The following is a 10,600-nucleotide window of genomic DNA, read 5'->3' on the forward strand; positions in this document are numbered from 1 at the left end:
GACAGAGATACAGGGAGAGAGTTCTTAAGGTTCAGAGGGATTTTGTTAGATCTGGGTTTTTTTTTTTTTTTTTTTATATCCCATCCTGTCGGATTTTAATGGGGTCTTAGTATAACGTAAGGTTACCTTGGCAACTAAAATATGCTGTTGGGCTGGTGCTGGGACACGGTTATCTTTCTGTTCAAGAACATTCCTCGACTTGGAGGGACAAATCATCTAGCCCTCGCTACAGTAGCCGAGACTCTGTGTGTGTGTGTGCGCGTGTGTGTGTGTGTGTGTGTGTGTGTGTGTGTGTGTGTGTGTGTGTGTGTGTGTGTGTGTGTGTGTGTGTGTGTGTGTGTGTGTGTGTGTGTTTGTGTGTGCCTGTCTGTGCATGTGTCTGTGTGTGTTTGTGTCAGTACGTGTGTACGCATGCCTGCAGCTGCGTGGATGCATACATGCACAGGCGGTGGCAGGTACTGTGTGTGTGTGTGTGTGTGTGTGTGTGTGTGTGTGTGTGTGTGTGTGTGTGTGTGTGTGTGTGTGTGTGTGTGTGTGTGTGTGTGTGTGTGTGTGTGTGTGTGTGTGTGTGTGTGTGTGTGTGTGTGTGTGTGTGTGTGCGTGTGTGTGTGTGTGTGGGTGTGGGTGTGTGTGCGCGCGCACCCATGAATCTGTCCATCTGTGTAGCTGTGCTTGCACTATACGACAAGGCGTAGATCATCACAACTACCCAAGCCATAAAGCCCATAGCCGTTAGCCAGGAGAGCTTCTGGAATGATCACAGGGAGGCTATAGTTCGCCATCGCCGTGGGAGGTTGTGTGGAGCTGCTGCGGTTGTGTTTGTGAAGGCCTGGATGGGGGTGGGAGGTAGTGGAGGAGGTTAGCCAGTTTATGACCACATCTGACAGCACAGGCAATAGCCATAATGTCACCGGCAATGATTGAACACATGAAATATGTGCTCTTTGTCCGTGGTATTGGCAGGGTTAGGGTTAGGACTAGGGTCAGGGTGAGGGTTAAGGCAAGAGGAAAATTGCCTGTTTGGAAAGAAGAAGATGAAAAAAAGAAAATCTCAGCCTATGCAGCAAAATCCTGAGTGGTAATTGTGTTAGTAGTACAGTAGTAGTAGTCATCAAAAAGTACAGTACAGAACAGTACACTATATACAATAAATATGTTCAATTAATCCAGGATTTTGCAGCATACTTCTCCCTCTATTTCTTTCATTCGTTAGTCAGTGTTGAGAGCTTTCCACAGTGACAAAAACATTTTGTCAGATTTTATTTCATTCTCCGCAGCAATACTTTTTTGCCGCTTACCCCGACAGAACACTCTAATATGAAGATATTAATAATGCATTACCGCACACAAACATACACCTACCCATACACATAAACATACATTGACACATGCACATAATACACATAGAAGCCCACACAAATGGGACAGCTACGTAGTATATATAAATACTTGCAGTCTGCAAAACATTCTTCCAAATTCTCGCCGCTGAGCATAATTTTATACTTCGACAAGCTTATTTGCAGATCTGGGCTTCAAAAAAAGGGTAAAATCTGAATGACACTCGGGTGTACTCATGGTGTACGGCTGACTTGCTAGCAGTGCTATACCAGTCTCATCCCTATTCTGTGGGGAACATTTTGCAAAAATATAGGAGGTCTTCAAGCTCACAACGTGTCACAACATAATGCGTTGTGAGCTTGTAGATCGGCTAGTTTTCGGCTAAAATATTTAGTGTATAGCGAAAGCAGGAGGCAGGGGGGAATATAGAGCCCTTGGAAACCCTGTCAACTAAGTATAGGTTTTAATTAACCCCATTCCCTGCCTTTTCTCATCTCACAAGGAGAAAAGCCAGGTAACGTAGTGTCTGTCTGTAGGGCAGAACTTTTGTTGTATGCACTTTACCCATAAGCTGTCTTTTTCAACCAGTCATAACACGGCTTTCACGCCCGGGGGAATGTAAACAGATCTGCCCAGAATTAACGTAACTTCCTTGGGCAGTACTTCTGGTACATCCACTTCCGCCCTTTCAGTATAGCCGTTCTCACCCAGCATAGGGTTACCATGGCTAGTACCAATCATGGTACATCATCCCGTATTATTTTCGAGCCAATCGACAGGCAAACTTGTGTAAAAAGAAAATAACTGTCTTTGACATCATGACAAAATGCCAAATGGATGGTTCAGTGTGTTTTCACTGCTGGGTCTTATAACACAAGTTATAAGTTAGGCACGAGAGACTGCAGGGTATAGGTGCACACTGCACAGTAAAATGTGGAGTGTTCATTTAGCCCTTATGGGTACATTTTTACATTCATGGAGTTAAAATCAGCACTCCAGATTTGACTGTATTAGGTGTGAATAACGGCATATTCATGTGTCTGCAGGCAGCTCGAGCTCGTCTCCTCTTCGTTTCGCATCCATCCTTCTACCCCACCTGCCATGTCCAATTATTCTGTAGAGACGCTATGTAGATTGCATTATTATCACCCATGGCTGTGATAAGAATATAGATACAGGCATTTTTTTATGGCTTTATTCACAGTTTCTATTATTCATAACGACGTTGTGTGACGGGACGCGTTTTTTTTAATGTTTTCTTTTAACGTACCCTCTGCTGCACTTTGAGGGATTAAATTGCTGCCGTGTTGAATAGCGAATGAGAAATAACAACATTATTGTTGTTAAGTGTTTCATAAGTACTTTTCCGGGCAAGCATATCCATCAGTGGTCCGACGGGGGATGGGGGGCCATCCAGAAGGGGGCTGCATGGTGGTGGAATCGTGGAGTTGTGGTGGTGGTGGTGGTGGTGTGCTGCTGCCACTATATCAGACTGTAGACCACTATCATTGTAGATGGCCCAAGCTGAAATTGAAGCTCAATAGTGCCATCAACAGGTGTACTGCGGCAATGCTCTTCCGTGGCCTCCGAGTGTAACAGTCATTGGGGTTGATGTCCAGCTAGGGATTTCTAGGGGGTATAATGATGAGGATTTATCAGAAATATGATCAGGTCATGAAGTGAAATATAACCCCCCCCTCCGTATATGTGGGCCCTGGCCAAGGGTTTATGTGGTTGGAGGATTAAGGTGAGGACCAGGCTGGGCTGGAATCCAACCTGCTCTCTGGCAAGGTTACACCGTCCTCTGTCATGTCAACCAGGCAATGTGCACACACACACACACACACACACACACACACACACACACACACACACACACACACACACACACACACACACACACACACACACACACACACACACACACACACACACACACACACACACACACACACACCAAACCCCCCCCTCCACCTCACTACACCCTGACCTTACCCTATGCAGAGATGGAGGTCAAGGTTAGGGCCTCTCTCTCTCTCTCTCTCTCTCTCTCTCTCTCTCTCTCTCTCTCTCTCTCGCTCTACCCATCTCTCTCTCTACCCATCTCTCTCTCACACAAACACAGACCCACTCATAAATACACACACACACACACACACACACACACACACACACACACACACACACACACACACACACACACACACACACTCACACACACACACACACACACACACACACACACACACACACACACACACACACACACACACACACACACTCGCAGTCGTTCAACCAACCAGCCACACCCATGGTAGAGGTTTTGGTCCATAAGTAAGCGTGGTCCATCCATCACAGGGTCTCAGAGGGGCTGTGTAAAACAGACTGCCCTCTGGCTAGTTCACCCCAGCACCACACCACCACCACCACCACCAGCACACTGGGGGACAGACAGGGAAGGTCAACCCAGAGCACCACAAGGAGAGGGGTAATAATAATCATCATCTTGTGTGTGTGTGTGTGTGTGTGTGTGTGTGTGTGTGTGTGTGTGTGTGTGTGTGTGTGTGTGTGTGTGTGTGTATGTGTGTGTGTGTGTGTGTGTGTGTGTGTGTGTGTGTGTGTGTGTGTGTGTGTGTGTGTGTGTGTGTGTGCGCGCGCGCACCTGTTTATGCCTGTGAATGATTTTGGGCAAGAGTACGTTTTATCGTGGGTAAATGTTGTGTGTGTATGTGTGAGTATTATTCATGTGAGCGTGTAAAAGTGCACATACTGTACGTGTAATTGCACAGAAAGTGCGGTGTGCGTGTGTGTGTGCGCGGGTGTGTGTGTGTGTGTGTGTGTGTGTGTGTGTGTGTGTGTGTGTGTGTGTGTGTGTGTGTGTGTGTGTGTGTGTGTGTGTGGGTGTGTGCGTGTGTGTGTGTGTGTGTGTGTGTGTGTGTGTGTCTGTGTGTTTTCTTGCGTGTGTGCGTGCGTGCGTTTGAGAGAGAGTATTATGCACATGAGCATGCTATGCACAAGTGTGAAACGTTCACTGTGTCAGAAACAGTGCCGGAAAATAGCCTACAGTGCATTTAATGTAATTCTCTCTCTCTCTCTTTCTCTCTCTATCCTATGGATTTTCTGTCTGTCTGGGGGTAACTGTCTCCCTAACAGAGTGAGTGTTGGTGGTAAAGGCTTCGGTGTTGCTGTACGTTCCACAGGTCAGTCAATATATACAGCCAAGGAGGCTGGCTCTCATATGGCACTGCAGGGACCACCAGAGAGAGAGAGTCGGGATAGGGGGAGCAGGTGTCGATTGGGGAGTGTGTGTGTGTGTGTGTGTGTGTGTGTGTGTGTGTGTGTGTGTGTGTGTGTGTGTGTGTGTGTGTGTGTGTGTGTGTGTGTGTGTGTGTGTGTGTGTGTGTGTGTGTGTGTGTGTGTGTGTGTGTGTGTGCGTGCGTGCGTGCGTGCGTGCGTGCGTGCGTGCGTGCGTGCGTGCGTGCGTGCGTGCGTGCGTGCGTGCGTGCGTGCGTGCGTGCGTGCGTGCGTGCGTGCGTGCGTGCGTGCGTGCGTGCGTGCGTGCGTGCGTGCGTGTGTGATTGATAATAAAAAAAATGTACTTTGTAATTTGTATTTTTGAATAAGTATTTCTTAAAGCATGTTCTTTTGAATACTTGAGCATTTTTAAAAGCAAGTACTCAATTACTGTAACTCGAGTGCAAATTTGACAGAGCATCTTTCATTTGCAGGTTTATCTATACTTTGACTCAAGGACTGGAGTTGAGAACATTGTCCACCACTGGGTACGACTGTCTGAACCTCTGTATTCTGATATGGCTTTCTGGCACAGAAATCACGTTAACACAGAATGAGGCGTAATCTCCACGTCTCTACCACCTGTCTCTTTGTCATTTCTCATGCATTCTCCTCGCCTATTAATAGATGTATTGACACAAATAGACTTACATCTTTGAGAGTGGATGAGATAACGACGTACATGTGCTTAAGCTGACAGAAATGGTTCATCTCTCCCATCACGCTCCTTTTGTCTCGGCAGACTAATTAGAGAGTAATCGCTGTCAATTACGTCGAGGAATTAATGTAACATGACACCTTTAATGGTCCTCGTGGGTCTCATATATCCTCATTTTGATCAGAAACTTAATGTGCTGTCCTACCTATTTATATAGGGTGGCTCTTAACCTTTCAGGCCGCAGGGAAGGAGTCCGGCTGAAGCGGAGACCTCCAGGATTTATGTCCCCCAGTAAAACAAGAATTAAGCCCCTCAGAACCGTCCAATCCCCCCTTCGATTTCAATATGATGTGGTAATTTGTTCATTTTAAAAGAGTGGGTTGAAGAAGTTTCGCTGTCTAAATCGTTAATGAATATTGATGGTCGTCTTTTATGGGTGGAATTTATACACGGCTACTCTGCACTATATGAGGTTGTGGAGTGGAAGTATAGGGAGTCACAATTTAAACAGGTGCATTTAATAGTATAAGGATACTTTCTATTAAAGGAAGGGTGTGTCATTTTGAAGACATAATATGCTTGGAATTATGCAATACGGTTACATCTGCATCCAGAATAGTCTTGAGCTATTGAGCATTAATGATTTCACATCCCATTTAGCAAATTTAATGAAAACCACATTTTGGCCACAATGTCAGATACAGTAGCGTCTTTAAATCCCAAAGTCATAACATCTGTGACTGGAGCAGCACATTTTATGATATGTTTCAGTGATAATAACAAGACATGTTGTGTGAACTGATGACTGTGCTGCTGATAACGTGTCATCTTTTTAACGTGTTGTGTTGAAAAGTAGTACAGAATGTGCACAGTCCCAAGCTACATATTTTATGGATGCACTGAAAATTACACATTGCTCCCCTCCCTGCCTCCTATTTCCAGTCTTTCTCCATAATCTTTATAAGACAATCCCTGATCCTTGTGTGCTCATGAGACTGCAGGGTACGATGCACCTTTACCAATATGCAATACCTTGTCGTGCCTTATACATACAGTACATTCCACAAATAGATGTGATAGAAGTGGGCAGAATTATTTTGTGCAAGCTCCATATGACTACAGTTACATTTTTAAATAAAAATAAATAAATAAATAAAATGCGGAAATTATATAAAGATATACAGGCACACGAATGGTGCTCAGGTTTTTATTGTACATAGTCAAATATACATAAAAACTTACGAGGATATGTGTAACCCCAATCAACATAAGGGCAGGCATGTCAATGTACCTGGGTGGGTGCAAAATAGCACTTGGAAAAAATTGAAAGAACAGATTACGGTCAAAAGTGCAGCATGTAAGTAAATTGCCGAATATGTACAGACATGTGCGGCAAGGCTCAATGCCTGTTCAGCAGCCAGATGGCCTGGCTGTGGAAAATGTCCTTTGGTCTGTTTGTGTAGCGTTTAGTACTGCGGTACTGCCTGCCTGATGGTAGCAGTGTGAACAGATTGTGGCTGGGGTGGTTGGTGTCCTTAATAATCCGTTTTTGCCTTGGCTATGCTTGGAAGCTGACCTCCGATGTGCTGGGCCGTCCACTCCTCACCACCCTCTGTATTGCTCTGCGGTCGAGGGCGGTGCAGTTCCCATACCAGGCAGTGATGCAGGCAGCTCATCAGGATGCTCTCGATGGTGCTTTTACAGTATCTCATTCAATCAGGGAACGCATCTGTGTAATTTTTAGATATCTTTGGCTATTTAAAAAATAGCAGATATACAAGCTCATAGCGCTATGGCTTGTAGATCTGCTATTTTTGAAATGTGTGAAAATCTTTGAATATATATATTATAATTTTTTTTCTCAAAAAATTGCAGATCTACAAGCTCATAGCGCGGCACTCGAGCTTGTATGAGCTTGTATATCTGCTCTTTTTGAATAGCCCAACGACATCTAAAATGACACAGATGTGTGAATGTGTTATAGAACATCCTGGCACCAGCTAATGGGGATCCTACGGATGTTGGGCCCTTTCCACCACGTGCATGGTGTGGTGTGATGTGAGGTCCTCGGACATGTGAATCCAGAGGAATTTGAAGTGACTGACCCCCTCTCAATGTCATACATTCACCTGGTCTGAGAAGCAGGAGGGGGTTTCCTGGCAGGCAAAAGCCCCCCTCCTTTATTTTCTGATTTCGGAATCAGTGTGGTGAAATAGTACTGGCGTCGTATCTTTGGGCTATTTGAAGTTGGCATGGCCACTTTCATGAATGTACCATTCACCTGGTCTGAGAAGGGGTAAATCTGTGTTGCCGAATAAAGCCCCCCTCCTTTAACTTATGTTTTCTGAACCAGTGTGGTCAAGTAGTGCTGGCATCGTGTCTTTGGGTCCGTTTGGCAGGGTAAATTTCATACCTGTTATATTCACCCGGTCTGAGAAGGGGGGGGGGGGGGGGCATTTCCTGGCAGACTAATTGTTGCTGTCCCTCTTATTATATTTGTACGGTATATTATTTTTCATAGTAGGAACGAACCCTGAAAGGTGAGTTTATTGTTATGATTTATTATTTATTCATGGTATCTGCAGGGGGCTGAATTCGACTGAGACTGAGCTTGATGTCAAGCTTGAGAGGAGCTATTGTGTTGAACGCCGAGCTGTAGTTTAATAATAGCATTCACACACAAGAGTTACTCCCCTCCAGGTGAGAAATGGCAGTGTGAAGAGCCATGGTAATTGCATCATCAGTAGATCTATTTTGACTAAATTATTAAAACGAGTAATGAAATTTGACACTGAGAAACTGAGTCACTTGAAGTATGTTGACTTGGTGGTTGCTCACATGGATAAATGTTCATAACACCTATGAACTAAAGAACAAGGGCTAAACAAGGGCTAATGTGAAATCACCCCCCGAATTATAGTAGGGTTATTTTACATTATATGGAACATAAAAGTGGGACAGCTATACTTTCTAATAATGATTTCATATCTGCAAAATCAGTCAATATCCTAATGTGATCTTGAATTATTGCTACAACATTTCTTGCTACTAAACAATGATTTGAATTCCGTTCAGCTGCATATAACATTATATTTCTCCATGATAAACGGTAGGGATGCAAATGACCGATTAAATCATTAATTGATAGTTGATTCAACCTTATCAATCGACCATCGATTAATTGATGAGCTGTGAATTTTTCTGTCGCTTTCTTGAATCCTGAATGATCTTGCACCCTTATCATGATTTGCCCTGTAGAAAGATATTTGGTAACACTGTATGTGTATATAACACATGCAGAATTATAATGCACTTATATGGCTTCATATTTTCCCATCTCTGAGCAAAACCTAAAATGTAATAGTACTACGAACATGTTCCCTCAGGAGTGTTTTTTTATTTTCTTCAGTGTAGTAGGGGGAACATGTGGCAAGACAACTATTTCATAGTTGTCCGGGGTTGCTTGGGACCGCCAACAGTACATTTACGTTGTACACAGTGTACAGGACTGCACGACGTTCACATGGGAAGTCGTAAAAGGTGCTTTATAAGGGTTCAAGGATACTCTGCCTTGAAGAAGCTAATATATGCCCCTTCTCCCAGTGCAGGGAGGGACGGGCAGGTCGGAGCACTCAAGGAGAGCAGAGCACAGTGTGAACATGTAGAGTATATTTACAGTGGGGGAGATGGCAGATGAGATGAGGTCTGGTTTTAATCCATCAAGACCGGGAACGCATCTGTGTCATTTTATACGATTTCTTTGGGCTATTCAAAAATAGCAGATATACAAGCTTGTAGATCTGCTATTTTTGAAAAATTGTGCAAATCTTTGGATGTGTATTTTTTAAAGCAAACATTTGTAACTGTCAAATGTCTCAACAAATGTCTTCATTTTTCTGAAAAACGATTGTAGCTATATCAGTGGTGCTCAAACTTTTTCTTGTCAAGGACCCCCCAAAATTATATGTTTTTGGCCGCCAATCAAAATAAGTTGTTCCAGGGACCCCCCCAGAAGCAAAGATTTGAGTTAAAAAATATGTGTATTCAACACAAATGTTCAAGACTTTTCAATAATAGCAGATCTACAAGCTTGTAGATCTGCTATTTTTTGAATAGCCCAAAGTATAGAATAATGGTTATATAGCTAAAAATCTAAAATGACACAGTATGCGTTCCCGGTCTTAAATGGGTTAATAGAGCTGAGACCTGCTCTCACAGCCAGCTGCCTTCACAAACCTCTGAGGAGAGGTGCCAAGGAGAGGTGAGGAACAGGACGTGTGTGCGTGGTTGTGCATTTGTGGGCGCGTGTGATTTGTGTGTGTGGGTGTGCGTGGGGTGTGTGCGTGCGTAAGGGAGTGTGTCTATGAATCATAATATGATTCATATCATCATCTCTATATTCATATCTATATTATAGGGATCAATGTTTTTACTACTGTACCTTGTGAGCTCCAAATGTCCCCGCGAGTAGATTAGGTCGGTGTGTTCCTCTTTGTGTGCATGGGCTCAAGTATGTCTTTCTGTGCATATGAACATGTACACACAGTGTGAGATCAAAAACCTGCAGGCACGCAGTTCATATCGTTGCCGTCTGGCAAAAACCTTTTTTCTCCATTTTTTAAAAACTTTTTATGTTTTTTTGTAAATGAATGCCCTGAAAATAGCCGATCTGCATTTTTTAAAACAAATGAAAGTGAAAGTTAAGTGTTAAGTGTGTCTGTGGGCGTTATAAATACCGAAGCAATGAAAAGTATTAACACCTTCTGTTTCCTCCAAAGTGACAGTATTTGGACATACATGGTTTCCACCTGACAGCGACGATACGGTATTATGCTTTAGGTTGGACTTTCCATTTCTGCTCTGCATGCAGTACCAAGCATCCACCCGTCTGGAAACACCTCACACATCATGTGTGGGAACAATGATTTAATCATTACACATGCTTTTACATGGTGAGCATGTGAGGTATATTCTCTCTTCATCATCATACCAGTATGGTTTCTTTTTCATATACTGTCTCCCCATATACACACGCATCCACCCACATATCCCGGAAACATACACTTTGTACGCCACAGCAGGGCTTTGCTGTTCTGAGCTGTCTGTTGGTCCCTATGGCCCTAATGCAGATGACAAGATGACAAGACACAGTAAACCCCCCACCACCGTCAAGAACACCACAAAGACATACGCGAACATACACACGCACGCACGCACACACGAGAATTTCACTGCCTTCTGTACATGAATTTCACTGCCTGCAATGTTGCTACCTGTAATATTGTTCATGTGACAATAAATCACCTTGAA

The sequence above is a fragment of the Gymnoscopelus braueri genome, assembly GCF_963280865.1.
Source record: "Gymnoscopelus braueri genome assembly, chromosome: 19".
Classification (NCBI taxonomy): Eukaryota; Metazoa; Chordata; class Actinopteri; order Myctophiformes; family Myctophidae; genus Gymnoscopelus; species Gymnoscopelus braueri.